Genomic DNA, 16893 nt, shown 5'->3' with positions numbered 1-16893 from the left:
CGTTAACCCCTCCAATGCTGGACTGACCCTTCAGGCAGAGTCCTTGGGGAGACTCCAGCGCCTCCCTCCTCTGGGGCCAAGTGCCCAGGACGCATCCTCCCAAGAGGCTTCCGCACTGGTCTCAGCGACACTCGCAGGATCCTTGCAGAGACACTCTGGAGATCCGACTGTTTGGAGAGAAGTTTCCAGGGCTTTTAATTGTAAAGCACACGATGGAGGTGGGAAAGGGAATACTGGAATCATGCTCTCCCTAAAAACCACTGCACAGCCTTCCTAATTTTCACTCCAAACTAAAGATCTGGGAAAAAAGGACAACAAAAAACCACCTGGCTAATGCTACCAAGGACTCTGGTACTGCTATGTTCGAGGGCTGGTCGGACAGAGCTCAGCACAGTGGCAAATTACCAGCAGTGAGGTTGGAAAGTCAACATTCCCCTAGGAGGGAAGCGCGTCTCCGGTCCCTGGGAACTGTCTTCTGGAATATTGCTAGTTGCCTGGGCACCTTCACGAAAGGTGGCAAAGCCCCTTTCATTGCACTGGCCACAGCTCCAGGTACATTTGTGTATGAGATCGATTCCTTCTGTCCCACACTGCTGTCTTTCCCTGGGGAAGGGCGTGGAACCCAGGAAGACAGGGATGACATGGACACAGGACCCCAAAACTCAGCATTTTCATCCCACCCCAGTCTTAATGGCACAGGTCAGGATTGGGTCCAGGGTCCTGTCCTCTAATTACAGACTCTAGACTCACCCCTCTCTGCCTTCCTCAGTGTGGGAGATCCATTGGGATCCCCAGCACCGGGGCCTTTAAATCCTTTGCCCAATCACCTGCCCCCAGCTGCCCAGCTCTGTTCTTATCCTGGGGATATTGATAGTTGAGGTCATGGCTGATTCTTTTTAACTCATCTGACCCCTTTCTAGCTATGGTAGTTTAGCATGCACCTGAGACTCTCAGGGCTTGTTACCTGCAAAGTACCTTTGTGACTACGGAACCTGGGGGGAAGCCCTGGCAAATTCCCTCTGAGTGTCCCTTCTTTTTGCTTTCTCAGAAACACAGAGGACAGCTGTGAATTAGACAAAAGGATGAACTTCCCAACCTAGCATGGTGCAGGATCTCTGTTCTTGCATAACTTACAGGATAGGAATAACTTGAGTCTGGGATGTTTTGGGGAAGCACTTCTAGAGGCAGGGGATGGAAGAAATGGCCTCCTCAACCCTTTTCCCAAAACAGGCAAAACACTTCATCACAGCACGACAGTGTAATAGCCTTGGGACAGTCTGACCTGGGCAGGCAATGAGTAATCCCATTTTGCCTCAGCACTCTTGTAACATTTCAGTCATTGGTCTTTACCTTCTTGAAGCCCCTTATTCACCATTTCCCAGATTAAAACTCCCTTTCAATAGCGACGAGGTCCTTTAGGCTTTCCTCTCCCCCCTGTGTAAGCATCTGAGGGGAGTGGGATTGAGAAGCATGCCCATTTCCCCCTTCTCTCCTCCTAGATGTATATTAATGCTGTTAGAGGGAGACTTAACCAGACCACGGAAAGTCTGGAATGTCCTTAGAGCATTCATTGGGAAGGCTCTTGGAGTTGCTGCTGCTTCTTTTTTTTTTTTTTAATAGAATGGAGTGCTCCCAGGGACAGCGTTTTGGAAGCTCCCTTTGGAGAGAGAAGCTAAATAGTGAACTCTGGACTTTATGACAATAACAACAACAACTGCTGCCTGGCTCACTGCCCCTTGCGCCTGCCTGACTTCCCTCTCCCTCCTGGATTTACCCTTCCCCACGGGCTGTGCCTTGCTGGTAGCTTCCAGGGTAGCACCTGCTGTTTGCAATGCAACCACAAGGTGTCAGGCTTACCTTGGCTATGCTTAAACCTAGGGCCCTTGCAGTAGGGACAAAGGTGAGTGGTTTGTAGTAGAAGCCCTTACAGGAGTAGCAGGTGAAAACAGTACAGCAAAGTAAACAACAACAAGCCAATTAGTGAAAATCCCGTAAGGGCATTCTGCCAATTCCGGATTTCCTACGTTACCACTTTCTTCCCAAAATATAGAATTACAGGAGGCTGGGTTGGTAAACTACGGCCCGTGGGCTAAATCCTGCATACTGCCTGTTTTTTTACAATCCACAAGCTAAGAATGGTTTTTACATTTTTAAATAGCTAATTTTAAAAATTAGGAAAAATATTAATATTTCATGATACTTGAAAATGGTATGAAATTCAAATTTCAGTGTCTATAAATATAGTTTATGGGAATATAGCCATAGCCATTCATGTGTGCATTGGCTGCTTTTGAGCTGTAAGAGAAGGGTTGAGTGAGCCTAAAATATTTACTATCTGGCTCTTTGCTGATTCCTGAATATAAAACAGCATTAATTTGGATTCCTCGAATTTGGAGTCTGGGATTATTTAGACTCAGTACCTGTGATTCTTAGGAAATAAGAAACTCAATTTCTAACTTTGAATAGGAAGGGGAAATTATACAAAAAATTAAAATATCTTTGTTTTGTCTTTAATTTTGTATTTAGCAGTTATTCATCATTTAATTAGTTCTTAAATAATTAAAGAACTTTTAAAATTTATGGTACTTTGGGCCTTTTGTGAATTTTAAGTTTTTAATTAACTTATAATATTAGTGACTGGCTATTTTTAAGTTTATAACTGGAGTTGTTTTTTAAAAAAATTTAAATTTTTTTGTAGAGGTTGGGTCTTGCTATATTGTGCAGGCTGGTCTTGAACTTCTGGCCTCAAGCCATCCTCCCACCTTGGCCTCCCAAAGTGCTGGGATTACAGGTGTGAGCCACCATACCTCGTTAATAACTAGATTTTTATGTAATGTATATTATACATTTTTACTATATATTAAATTCTGGTATTATCTAGAATTCCAAACTCCTTATAATTGGAAGAAACTTTAGGGGTAATCTAATCTACTTCTACTCACTTTTTTCAGAGAAAAAGTAGAAATGCAGAGGTTTCAGTGATTTTACCCAAAGTCAAATAACTAGTGGTGGATTTTTTTTCCCTAAAATACTATGGTAGTTCCTACATAAAGTTAAAGAAATTGTTTTACTTCGAAAGTTCACTTATAATTCATACCTTTTCATTAAAATTGAATGCTTACTTTGGGCCAGGTATTATTCTGAGCACTCATTTTCATTTAATTTTCATTTAATCCTTAGTAATAATATCTTCCATCTTTTGAGTGTTTGTTGTGGGCTAGGTACTGTGCTGAACAGCTCACAAACCTTATCTTACTTAATCCTCATGAAAACTGTTGAAAAAAGACATCTTGGAGGTAGATGAAGTTTAGAGAGGTTAGATAACTTTCTTAGGATCACCTAGCTAATAAGTGGTAGGGACAGAGTTCTTAACCAAGGTTGAATTCACAAACTACCAATTAAATATAAAATTTTTCTGGTGAGAATGTCCTACCCAGAATTAATGTCCCTTCGAGCAGAACCAAGGATTAAATCATGGTCTTGCACAGATGGAAGGGACTCTAGGATTTAATCAGGGACAGTCTCCAAAGAAGTCTTCTAAGACTGGCCCTTCTTTAAAGATCTCAAGGAAGGGAATAAACAACTTCTTTCAAAAGCCTGTTGGAGCACTTAAATATAAACAGAGCTCTTTCTTTCTAAACTAAATTATACCCCGCCATTTTTTTTTTTTTTTTTTTACTACAATTCACGTCATTTTCTATAACTTGGGCTATTGTGCAATGGCTGTGACTCTGCATTGCCTGCAGTAGAGAAAGGCTTTCCTGGTCCTTCTCGATCATATTAATGAGCTCACACCCCGGGCAGGCCACGTCTGATTTTTGCTGTTACTTTTGTGCTGATGTTCACCTTGTCTTCCCTTTGGGATACAGGTTTTTGTGAGAGCCACTTATGTGTATGCAAGCATTCCTGTGTATCTTTATCTGCTTAATTCTTTCTTAGTCATAAATAGTCTATTTTTTGGAACCTTTAAAATTTCACTGAGTATTTTGGGAACTATTAATTTGTATTCTTGAGACCACTTTAAGTTCTATCCCCTATAATATGCTAGCTAACTCTGATTACTTTTCCTGCCTTCATCTGGCTGCTCTGGTGGCCACAGTCTCAATGAGTATGTGCCCAGTCCTGCTATCTATGTCACTGAGAACCAGATCTAGTACAAACTTTACTGTGATATTGACACTGACTTGCTTGCTTGCTAATGAGATTTTAATTGATTTTAATACACTGAGAAACAAAAGCACAAACAATCCTTTTTGTTCCTCCTATTTGTATTTTCAGACATTTAGTTGCTGAAGTATTGGGTGCCCAAAGTTGCATAAGAGACGCAAGACTCCAAACACAGTCTAATGGCAGAATATATGAGCAAGACACATATAAAAGCTGCCCAGCATTCCATGTGGAATGCGTCCGTGATTACAATCTGTGCAATCTGTGATTATTACTGTAAATGGCCAGTAAGAGTTATATACACATTTTTTTTTTGAGATAAGATCTTGCCTTGTCATCCCGGCTAGAGTGCAGAGGCATCATCATAACTCACTGCAACCTCAAACTCCTGGGCTCAAGCCATCCCTCCTGCCTCAGCCTCCTGAGTAGCTGGGACTGCAGGTGTGCACCCCCACACCTGGCTAATTTTCCTATTTTTCGTAGAGACGGGTCTCGCTCTTTCTCAGGCTGGTATCCAACTCCTGGCCTCAATCAATCCACCTCCCCCGGCCTACCAAAGTGCTAGGATTACAGGCGTGAGTGATGGCACCCGGCCCACACGCAACGTGCAGTAACAACGGCCACTGTAACAGAGCCTTAGGTCGGGCCTGTCTCACCAAATTATGACCAGAAGGTGGCACTGTTGGAACTTTCTATTAAATCGTTATTCTCCACGCACCAGCACCCGCCTTTTTTTTTTCTTCACTATTTTCAGAGCAGCTTTCTTAAAAATTAGGCATCTCTATCGTGTCATGCACGTCTAAGGCAGCAGTTCTTTAAAACTGTACAAACAAAAAAGCTGAGCGTTGGTCAGAGTTCTGACAGCCAATCACTAGAGAAGGTAGAAGGAGGCGGGCTGCTGTCTTGTTTAACGGAACTTGTGCTTCTCTCCTACTGTCCTTTCTTCTCCTTGATTTCTGGTCTTCATCAGAGCAGTGTCTCTCAACTCAAATTGTCAGTCTGGGAGAGCTGGCCTGGCTGAGATGTCTCCAGGGTCTAGGGCCACCTTAGTCAGGAGGATGCCTGTGTTTCTGTGCACCTGGGTTGGTTGATGCAGGCAACACCTTTCCCCTGAATCTTCACTATTAATTCTAGCCACCAGATGGGAGTCTTGACTCATTTAGCTTTTACAGCTGCTACAAGAAGAGGGTCTGAAAGCTCCCTAAACAATGGACCTCACTTACCACCACTTAACCATTTCTGATTTTATATATACATATACAAATTATGTCAACATGTAAAACTGCACTTATATATCCTTGTTTTAGAAAGGAAGAAAAGAGAAATGAAGGAAAGGAGCTGGGACCTTCAGGATGGAGGGAGATTTCTCAGAGCAAATGAGAAGCTTATTCAGTCATCAAGGGACTTGATGTAAAAACTATTCGGTTTGTATAAATGTGCTTACAGTGAGTTAGAATGCGAAGTGTTAAGAAGATGCTTGGCACATGGTAAGCATATGTTTGTTTTCTATCATCATCATCATCATCATCATTATCACCATTGTGTATACTCCCACCTGGCCTGGTAGAATAGTTGTCAAATATCTGGAGTTTATCTTGCCACCTTTCCCCTCATCTTCAGGGTTTCTCTTCTTTTAGAGTGGCCCAGGGTTCTCATCTGATCTTTTGCTATCACGAACAAAAGGGAATCCAATAAGTCAGGAACGCTTCAGTTTGATAGGAAATACTACTAGGAATGTTTGAATTTTAAGAGATCTGAGAAAGGGGAACCAAAAGAAATAAACAACTAATAATAGAATTTCAGACACTGTGGATCTAGCATGAGGGGGAAACCTGGGAGCCAGGGGCACGTGGCAGGGCCCCTAAGTAACTGTGCTACCTGTTCCTGCTTGCAGCTCTGCAGAACTTTGTGCACAAGGAGCTTCATCATTGCAAGTGTTCAAGCAATGACAGGGGGCACCTGCAGGGTGTTAAAAGAGAATTGTTGGATTGGGTGGGAGATGAAATTACAGGACCTTTAAGGATCCATCTATTCTAATTTTTAAAACACGCTTGAGTAGTGGAGGATTCTTTTGATTCTGGATAAGAAACCTAGTATTTTGTTTTTTGTTTTGGGTTTTAGACATTTATGCCCCATGCAAATTGTGCAGCTGTCCACCGATCCCATTTCCTGAAATTACAAGAGTTGTTTCTTTTTGTCAGAACATTCTTCCTGGAGGTCTGCTCTGTCTGGAGTCCCATCATGCTTGCTGGCATTAGGGAATTTTAAAGAGGGGCACAGACGTTAGAGTGGGTTGGAACCTAAGCGATCCCTTTCTCTAACCTCTCACTTTACGGATGGGGAAATCAAGACCTAAGGATGTCATTTGACCAGAGTCACACAGCTGGATAGCAGGAGATTCTGGGCTAGAATGTGGGCTCTCAGCCAGTGTTCTCTCCTTGTCACATTTAATTCCACTGTGTCCTGCAGAGCAGGATTTGAGCATGACATGACCAAGGTGCTCAAGCTGCCTGGAGGCAGCGCTGACAGTCAAATCTGGGTCCATGGAGGGCAGCGGAATGTACAGACACATTTCAGCATCCTCCCTAACCCAACAGACCACGTTATCTTCACAGACTGCTCCCTTTTGATGTGTTTGTTTTTCTTCAGTAAAAGAATCTTCCATTGTGGAGATATTCAAAATATTTAAAATTTAGCCATACTTAGCAACTTACAAAGGGGTGTTTTACCTTGTGTGAAACTATCTAAGCATGTGAAGGTATCTTCTGATTGTCTCTGAAGGTGATGGAGAAGGAAGAGAGAACCAGGGACTTAGGAAGAGAGTGGGACTTAGAGTAGCCATGTGGCAGGAGAGGAAGGGGGGTAGGTAGATGTGCCTGGTGCAATTGATGGAAAAGCATTTTAATTAGTATTGAAGCTTCATATGTCAAAGGCTTTTTTTCAAATGGTGCTTTATGTGTGTATATGGATGGTCACTCACACCCAAACTCACTCACCCACCTACTCATGTGTGCGCACACACATATTTTGGTGGTGATGGGAGAGGTGGTAGGTATGTCTCTCTGTTTCTCCTCTTTCTCATTTTTCTTCTCTTGCTCCCATCTCTGGGCCACCCCAGTCTTCTCTCTTCTCCTTGGACTTTACTGAATTTTCTTCTTTCCTCCCTTCCTTCCTCAGCTCCCCACTCCCTGTATCTTCACTGTCAGGCAGCAATTCCGTAAACCTACTCTGTGCCGGAGAAGGGCCTAGACACCAGGGGCAAAGAATGCAAAAGACAATTCCTGTGTTCTCATGGTCGGGTCCATCAAGACAACTCCTAGTCTGGTGAAAGAGAGAGTTGAATAGCTAAGTAACTAGAATATCATGTTGCAAGGACAAGAATAAAGCTATATGCAAAAAGCCTGGTATACAGAGTAGGAGTTCAGTAAACATTTGTTGATGGAAGTAATGAATACGTTATGAGAGTTGAGAGAAAGTGTGTTTTGTGTTTTTTTTTTTTTTTTTTTTTTTGAGACAGAGTCTCGCTTTGTTGCTTGGGCTAGAGTGAGTGCCGTGGCGTCAGTCTAGCTCACAGCAACCTCAAACTCCTGGACTTAAGCGATCCTACTGCCTCAGCCTCCCGAGTAGTTGGGACTACAGGCATGCGCCACCATGCCCGGCTAATTTTTGGTATATATATATTTTAGTTGTCCATATAATTTCTTTCTATTTTTAGTAGAGACGGGGTCTCACTCTTCCTCAGGCTGGTCTCGAACTCCTGACCTTGAGCTATCCACCCGCCTCGGCCTCCCAGAGTGCTAGGATTACAGGCGTGAGCCACCGCGCCCGGCCGAAAGTGTGTTTTGATGGGTAAAAGGAAGGTTGGGAAAGATTCCATTTGAGTGATATTTTTGTTGGACTTTGATGAATGAGTAGGAGTTTGCCAGGCCCTGGAGGGAGAAAGCCCATTCCATTTCAGAAAGGTGGAGGCACACACACACTCACACACTCACACACATGAAGACATTAAAAAGCCTGGTACGTCTGAGCAAGGGAGGAGTTTGTCAAGTCTCTCAGGTCTGGAGTGTCAGGGGCTGTCGAGGCACGCAGGCAACAGAGCTGGAAAAGTTTGTTGGGGCTGGTGGCGTGTAAAGGGGTGTATTTGTCACCCTTTGTACTGTGAGCTGTCTTCTAGAGGGCGTTGCAGACTTGTTAAAGACTTTTAAACAGGGAAGTGACATGATCATATTTATCTTTTAGAAAAACAGCTCTGGCAATTACGTGGAATGAGGATTGCATGAAGGGAGAGATTGGATAATGGAGACCTGTTAGGACGTGACTTCAGGAGATGGCAGGAGTCTGAGCTAAGAGGCAGTGGGATGGAGGGAAGACACAGGCGCCCCTTTGAGTTAGCACTGTGGGGACCTGGGAGGTGTGTGGGGGCCAAGTGAAGAGGGGTGAGGTGAAGACAGATGCCGTTGACCTAGTTGAGGAAGACAGGAGGGAGAGGGTGTATGTGGACATGTGTGTTGCTTTGGGCACGTGCATGGAGGCAGGAAGAAGTTGGGTTTTAGGTTTGTTAAGGACCCTCTGGGATATAGGCGTGGAGATGTGACACGTAATGGAGCTCAGGCGCTGAGGGGTTGGAAAGGCGGATATGGGGCCAGATGCAGACATGCGCAGTTGAGGTTGAAGTGAAAGCATGTCCTGCTCTATGGGTATATGGGAAATTAAGGGTTCCCTTCTTTCCTTTTGAAAAGTCTACCCATCTTTGTAGTTTTCCCAATTCCTCCACTTTTCTCTTTTTTCATATTTCCGAAAGCACAGGTGAAATCTGCCTGTCAATCACCACTCTTGCTCTCTCCTCTCCCCCCACACCTGGGGCCTTTCCAGAAACACTAAGCACCTCGGTTTTCCTTTTCAGAGTGCAGTAACTTCCACCCACTTGGGCTTTGTGGGTCTACAAGTGTCTTCCACTTGGCCTGTTGGCTGATTCAAGATGTCAGGGTGGGATGTACCCACAATGTGAAGGAGGAGATTCCTGGTCAGTTCAAGGAGAAAACAGGGAGGGAGGCAGGAATCTCACCTGGGAGTGACTTGACTTTTGGAGTCTCACCAATCACCACTTGAAAGTACTGGACAAGTTGCTGGGCTGCTCTTGCCGGCTTGGCTAAGAAGTGACATTACTGGATCCTTTCACCTCTTGGCGCTCAATGGTGACAAGGGAGGTCTGCACAGAGGTGCAGAGAGGAGGGAGCAAGGGAAGGCAGAGTGTGGAGAGCTTTTATGAAGGGACCCAAGGGGGGAGCACGGCAGGTGTTCCGGGCACCTGGCTCAGGCTGTGCTCTGGGACCCACGTGCAGGTGGGAGTGGGCCTGGGCCAGGGCATTCCGAAGCAGCCTTTCTCCTGTGACCCGCCTGGCTCAAATGATAGTTTCATGTTCTTCTTTAGTTAAATACCAGAGTTGTCTGCCCTTTAATTTCCAGTGTCCTTGAGGACCAGAGAAAACTCACGCCTGTAAGCCTCACGCATATTGTGTTGTGGGGGCTCAGTTGTAAATTGCATCCGCCACTTTGGGCTCATGCTCTCCCCTCGACCATCACGATGCTCATTTCCATTGCACACTCACTTCCACACTTCTGGAGGGAAACTGAGAGGCAGGAAGCCTGTAGTGAGGCAGTGAGGCAGTTCACACTGGTGGTTAGTGAAAGAGAGGGCCAGAGGAGCTATGCACCCCACTAAACCTTTCTAAATGAGGTGCCAGACATTGAGGGCAATAGTGCACTAAGTAGAAGCCCTTTGGATTCAGAAAAAAACCTGATGGATGAGAACGGGGCGGGGGGTGGGGTGGGGTAGATGGAATCAGTTGCTGTGCATGTGCTTTGTTTTTGGAGTCCTTGTTTATAAGAATTGCGCCATCTAGGGCTGTGCTGTGCACAACCCGCACAACTGTCCACGGTAACCCTGCCTGGGAAGGTGTTTTTACCACTCCCTTTCTCCCTCCTGCCACCTTAAAGACCCTTGCTTGCTGGCTGCTATTTGAATTTCTCTCATCAGAACTTTATTTTCAAAAAGACTTTGAACCTTTTAAGGTGTAAATGTACACAAATGGGAGACATCGAAAACTGTTATCAGCTACTTTCCTGTTTGTAAATGAAAAAAATGGCAGCAAATTTTGAGCAAAGGGACTGAGGATGCATGAGAAGAACTAGAGAGCAGAAAGCATAGTGGGGGGGAGGGGGCGTGCTGGGAGGAGACAAGAATGGAGGAGCGGGGTGCAGACGGCAAGGGCTGCTGCCCTGGGTTTCCACAGGCTGCACGCCTACCCCTGATTTCACCTCGATGAGAACAAGAGCTTGCAGCTCACCTCAGTTTGTTTTGGCAGAATAAATTGAATAAATCACAAACTCCTGAAGTGAGAACTGTATTGTATTTAATACTTTCTGATTACAAGAGCCCCGAATAATGCTATTCACTCCGTGGGCTCAATATGTCATTACTAATGACAAGAAGAACATTCTTCTTCTTTCATAAATAAGGAACTCAAAACTCCAGTAGACGGGGTCATTTAAGCAGCACCCCCAAATAAACCAACCTCAAACAGAGCTGGGCTGGGCCCTGGCCTGTGGGCCTGCCATTTGGGCATGAGCTAGACTGTTCCCTGCTCCCAACTTCTCAGACACAGAAGGGCTGGGTGTTGGGCTTGGGTCCTGCCACGGTCTTTTCTGATTTTCATGTATTTTAACAACTTACCCCTTGCAGGAGAAGAGATTTTCCTCCTCGTTGGGCATGGGCAAGGCTTGCTAAACATTCTAGGAGCTGAAGAATGGGATTCTGAGAGCTTATATGAGCCTCCCAAAGTTGTGGGCAAAATTTTGTGTGTGCATGTGCCCCGATGTTTTTCAGGGATGAAGTTCCACGGTGTCTACGACATTCTCCAAGGCCCCCAGATGACCGAGAGATGCTGCATCAGAGCCCGTGTGATTGATGCTGTCTCCAGTGAATGCAGTCCCCTTCATGTCATAGCACTCAGGGAGGGAAGTGACAATGAATGTAATGGAAAAAAATGCTCTTTTAAGACAAATTAATCATACTCCTCTGCTATGAGTGTTCTTTGTGGCTTCTTATAGAAGCTCCAAAGACAGTGGACCGAGACACTTTAGGGCCATCAAGTTAATTGTTAGGCTCGGCTGAAAGGCAACTCATTGGATTCTCATAAATTCCATTTAAAGTGGCTGGTGAGTGTGTGTTCAAGGAGAGTGTGAAGGGAAGGAAGGCAGGAAGAGCCGAGTGTGGCCGGGCGCATATAATAGGCCCGCATGGGGTGCGCCCACGGTGCGAGTGAGCATGGAAACGGGATGGGCTTGCCAGGGGGAAGGCAGCTGAGGTCACGGGAGTCCCCAGGGCTGGAACATGACATGAAATGAGTGTTTTAGTCTAACTCCTGCTACTCAGTGAGCAGGTGATCTTTACCAAGTCACTCAAACTCTTTGCGTCTTAAGTGGCGACATTAATCATTCCTGTCCTATGCTCCCCTCCCCAAGTGTTTTGGTGAGGGTAAAGTGAGATAACATATATCAACTCATTTACAAACTATACAGTATTTTGTATACATCAAATATTTTTATTAGGAGTATTTTATTAATGGGCTGGTGGAAGAGACCACGGTACTTGGAGAAATGATGAATTTTATCCTGGAGCCTTGTCTAAGGTGAAGAGGGGTCTGGAGATGGTCCTTTCCTACTGGTGGGTGGGAGCTTGAGGCTCATGGCCAAGAGCATCTGGAAGCTACTATTGTGGATGCTGATGGCGATGGGAAATGGGCATCCTGGGAGGAGATGAGATAGGAGCTTATTTAGCAGCACAAACTAATTGCTTTCTCAATCCCTATACAGGAGTTGAGGATTTAGCATTCATTTCGTCTCCATTCTAGGCATTTACCCTCCACTGACCTGAAGACTAACGGCACAGCTCTATCCTGAATAGCCAAGAGTGCCCAAGTAATTTGCACTGAGGGGTGTGTGTGTGTGTGTGTGTGTGTGTGTAAATCTATAAAATGCATTGCTAAACTGGGAATCCTGAGATATGAGGGTGGTGGTTGTGATTTAAGACTGTATAAGCGGGGTTCAGGGTGGAGGCAGGCTGGAAATATTTGTTGAGTTTGCCCAAGCCAGATCAGGACCCTTTGTTCTAACCTCCTAGCATCCAAGAGAACAAGTCCAGGAATTAGTACCAGAGGAATTTCTACTTAAATACTTAGCCCCAGGGGCAAAAAACAGAGTGGGTGGCTGAGAAGGAAAAAATAGAGTTAAATATTTCCTCTGAGCAATGAAGAATGGACCCAGGCCAGGGCTATGACATGGGGCCTTAGATGAATCCCCAGAGCTTCAGCCATCTCCACATCTGGGAGAAGATCCGCCAAGGGCTCCAGCAGCCCAGAAGCCAGGCGAGGATGGCAGCTCAGTCGCTCAACACATCCTGGGCCTTCCAAGGGGCTCCTAAAGTTTGTGCTTTTCTAGATGGTGTCTGCTTTGCCCACTTTTGTGGCACAGATTCCATGAAGAGCAGATCAGACACATCTGAGATTTTTTTTTAGGGATCTTTGATAAAGAATGATAAAGATGTAAAGCATGAAAAAAAAATAAATTTGTAAATCTTTTTCCATGTTGCTGCACAAAACCTGCTTTAAATCTGATCTGGGGAGCCGGGAGACTTCCTGCAGTCACTTCCCTTCCCGTTAAAATCTTGCCTAGATAACAGTGCTTGTCCACCCCCCACACCCTCCTTTTATCCTTAATTCTTTTCCCCTATTTTGGGGAGATCCTCCAGGATGCTTGACTTTATAGGTAGGCAAAAGTCATACTTGGTCCTGATGATGGTGGATAATCAGGATCTAAAAGAAGTGAAATCTCAGTCTCCAAACCCAGTCCTGTGGCTGCTTCCTTCTGGCCTCGGGACATCACCTTTTGGGGCTGATCTGCTACCTGCACGTTCCTGGCTCACCCAAGCAGTCAAGTCCTCGGGGCAGTACCATGGGGACCGATACAGAAGTAAGGGAGCCCTGCTTCTGATGAGTTTCCCATCCAGCGTGGCTGTGGCCCCATCTCAGGAGAAGGGTTTAGCACAACTAGCAAAGGGCAAGCAAGTTCAAATTGAACACGCCTGTGCTAGAAATGGAATACATACATGCCAAGAGGAACTAAGGAAAAAGAGCACCAGGAGCTGTGTGAGTTAAATCAAGTGGCTTGCTATAAGAGGTGAGGGTTATTTGGGTAGGCAGGGATGAGGTTGAGAGGGCATCCCATTTGGGAGAAATGCCTTACAGGAATATGCATACTGAGATAACAGGTTCTGCGCACAAGCAGCCAAGCGGATTAATTTAGCCTAGAGCCAGGTTCGCAGGTAAAGAGCAAAGAGAAATGATTTCATGAGATGAACATAGCAGCTGGCTGGGTGGCCTTGGACAAGTAACTTCCTCTCTCCGGCCCTCAGCTCTCTCAAGTCCGACATGAGGGCTGGGTGAAGAGCGTACTGGGCTGAGGATTCGGTCAGAGGGCTAGGAGACTAATCATGTGGGAGTGGTATTCTACGCACTCAGCTCCATGAGATAGCCTTTCCCTATTTTAGAGATGAAGTATCTTGTCCAAAGTGTTACAGACAGTGAGTGACCAAGTTGAAATTAGAATCAGGTCTAATTTCATTTGTTCAGTATCTATAGAGGGTTCCTGTGTGCCCAGCACTGTGTCAGGCCCTGGGGGATTTAATAATGGATGAGACAGATAAGTTTCCACTCTCATGCTAGCGGGAGGAAGTCCGGCAATAAGCAAGTAAAGATCCAATTAGCCCGCGCACCTGTAGTCCCAGTTACTCAGGAGGCCGAGGCAGGAGGCTCATTTGAACGCAGGAGTTGGAGGTTGCAGTGAGCTATGATTGTGCCCCTGCACTCCAGTCTGGGCGACAGAGTGAGAGAGCCTGCCTCTTAAAAAAAAAAAAGAAAGATCCAAGTGAACAAAATAGGTTTAGATAAAGGTAAATGCTAACGGAAAAAATAAAACATGCCATCATGGTTGTGATTTGGGACTTCTTAGATTCGGTGGGCCTGGAAGGCTCCTTTGAGGAGGCTGCATGTGGTCTGAAACCAGGCTGGTGGGTGAAGGGCACAAAGGCCTAGGCCCCCAACCGTTACCCAGGGTGGGAGTTTTGTTTTTTTTTTTCCTTTTCTTTTCATTCTCATATGTTAATAGGGAGTTGCATTTTCATTTCCTAAAGATCTTAAGACCACGAAAAACAGAAGAAGCAAGAGGGTGGCAGCTGTGGAGTCCTACCGTGGAAGGACTGTTGAGCCAATGTGGAAGTCCCCGAGCAGAGCTGGGAGAGACACTCCCGTTATTAGCTTTCCTCCCTTCCCTGTTAGGAAAACCAGAGAACTTCAGAGGATGATGATGGCAATTGTCTTTGAGGGCTTAGTAAAGCTTGGTAGTAGAAGTAGCAGTAATAATAACAGCTAATAAGGATATTAACAGTACTATTAGATAACATTTAAGAATGATTTTAATGTACTTTGAGTGCTTTGGAAGCATTAATTCATTCAATCCTCACAACAACTATAGGAGGTACGTAGTATTATTAGCCCCATTTTCATAATGAGGAAAATGAGGCTTAGGGAGATACAGTAACTTACCCAAGATTGCACAACTAAGGTCTGGTGGAGGGACGCACACAGGACCTCTGACCCTGGGCTCTTAGTCATCACGCTTGTTGCTTCCGAGGGCCTCCAACAGTCACGTAATATTTGACCTGGAAGTGATCTTAGCTATTATCTAGACCAGAGGTTTTTGATGCAGTCCTTTGAAGACCTCTGATCTAGGATAATCTCTCCTCTTTTGGCAGATGAGGAGATGCAGAGTCTGAGAATCAGATCAGTGATGGAAATGGAGTGTCAATCCTGAGTGCTCCTCACCTATACTCAGGTGTTCAGCATGTCCCAAGATCCCCCATTTCTGGTTAGGAACCCCCGGCAAAATTGATTGGGTGAAACTACAGGTTCCCAAGGGGGACAGGCAAGCATTAAATAAGACAATGCACATAAAACTCTAGGTGCAGTGCTTAGCACACAGCAAGTGTGCAAGACATGCTAGTGCCTTTGAGCAATTCCACGTGGCCAGTTTCTGTGCTGAGGAGTGAGGACAGTAGGCTGTGACTGGGGAAAGAGACGCAAAGCACACTGGTGGGGAGGGGCTTCCTCTCCCTGGGCCTGCTATCTTGACTGCCATGCTGCAGCTCTTGCCAAAACCCACTGGTCACAGTGAAAGTAAAACGTCGTTGGAAACCTTGCAAGCCACCATTAAAACTGTTAGGTGTAGGAAAACAATCTCTTGCCCTAAATAAGTGACTTATCATTGCCCTTCGTTGTCTGAGTTTCTCTTTAATTATAGGTCTTCTTTGAACACTCAAACACACAGGGCCTTTGTAAACTTGAACTCCTGCTCTCTCACCCACAGTCCTCCCATATGGTACTCTCCCTTTCATTTACAGATAAACACCCATCTCTTACTCAGTCACATAATGACTTTCAGCTCTTTGGATCTCAGTCAAGGAGGGGACCCCAGCAGAATTATGGGCATCTGAGCCGTCTTCCTGTTACAAGGCCCCTGGGGGCTCTTCTAAGAGTGGGTCCTTTATGGGGAGAAGATAATGGACAAAAAGACACACCGGTCCCCGCTTTCTCTTTCCTTCAACGATAGAGTTATTTATTTGAGCAGCCACTTCCCTAAGAAAACTCCAAAATTCTTCCATACCACCCCTTCTACGCTTAAAATCACTGCACATTCCCCTCTCCTGTCCTTTCCTCTTGCAAACTCAACTCAGAGCCCTTTGGTTCTAGAAAGATTTTCTAAGTCTCAGGAGGGACTAGGAAAGCCTCTTTCTTCCTCGTCAAGAGAGAGAAGTCAATTGTTTGGAGAGACAGGGAGGATCCTGAGGTCGAGAGCCTGTACCAGGGCTCCTTTCACACTAGGTGAGGACTTACAGCTTATCGTATCTTCTCCAGCTGATCCACGCTCGGCCTCGACCAGTGCCCTGGCCGACACTTGGCAGCAATCAAAGCAGAGAATCCCATGGAAGAAGCACCGCTTGATTTTTCTACTGTTTGCCAGTCCCTCTGCCCCTTCCTGGCAGGAAGACGAGCCCTTTCTCTTGTACCTGCAGCCCCAGCACCTGCTCTCCACATCCCCTTCATGCAGGTAAGTGTTTAACCTGGACTCCTCTCCCCCAGCCCGCAACCCCTGATTGGTAGCATTTGCCTATTCGGGTGGTGTAAATCCACCTGAGCTCCTTGTCAAGCGTCGGTTGTGACGGCCCTGAGTGGGGAGGTGCAGAGTGGCACTCCACCTAGTGTTTCCCTCACGTTCCACCTCCCCCTGCTCTCTTTTCTGGGTTTTGACCACTGTCCCAGGGGGTTGGTGGCTCTGGTGGCTCAAGATCATAGATAATAAGTAAAATACTTAGGAAGAGATGGGTTTTGAGTATTGATTGCCTTTGTTTAAAACAGAATTTGTTTAATTGTAAGTTTATATAATTTAATTAAAAATGGCTATTTAACAGCTGGCTGGCAAAATTCCTGAAAATTGAACAGTCTGCAGCTCATACAGCACACCCCGACGCCAGGGCAGAGGCTTGTCCCAGGCGGCCCTGGGTTTGAGAGAAGGGCTCTCCACGTTCCTTGGAAGTTGCTCTTCTGGTAATAG

This window comes from Eulemur rufifrons, chromosome 6 (genome assembly GCF_041146395.1).
Source record: "Eulemur rufifrons isolate Redbay chromosome 6, OSU_ERuf_1, whole genome shotgun sequence".
In the NCBI taxonomy this organism is placed as follows: domain Eukaryota; kingdom Metazoa; phylum Chordata; class Mammalia; order Primates; family Lemuridae; genus Eulemur; species Eulemur rufifrons.
Note: the sequence above shows the minus strand (reverse complement) of the source record.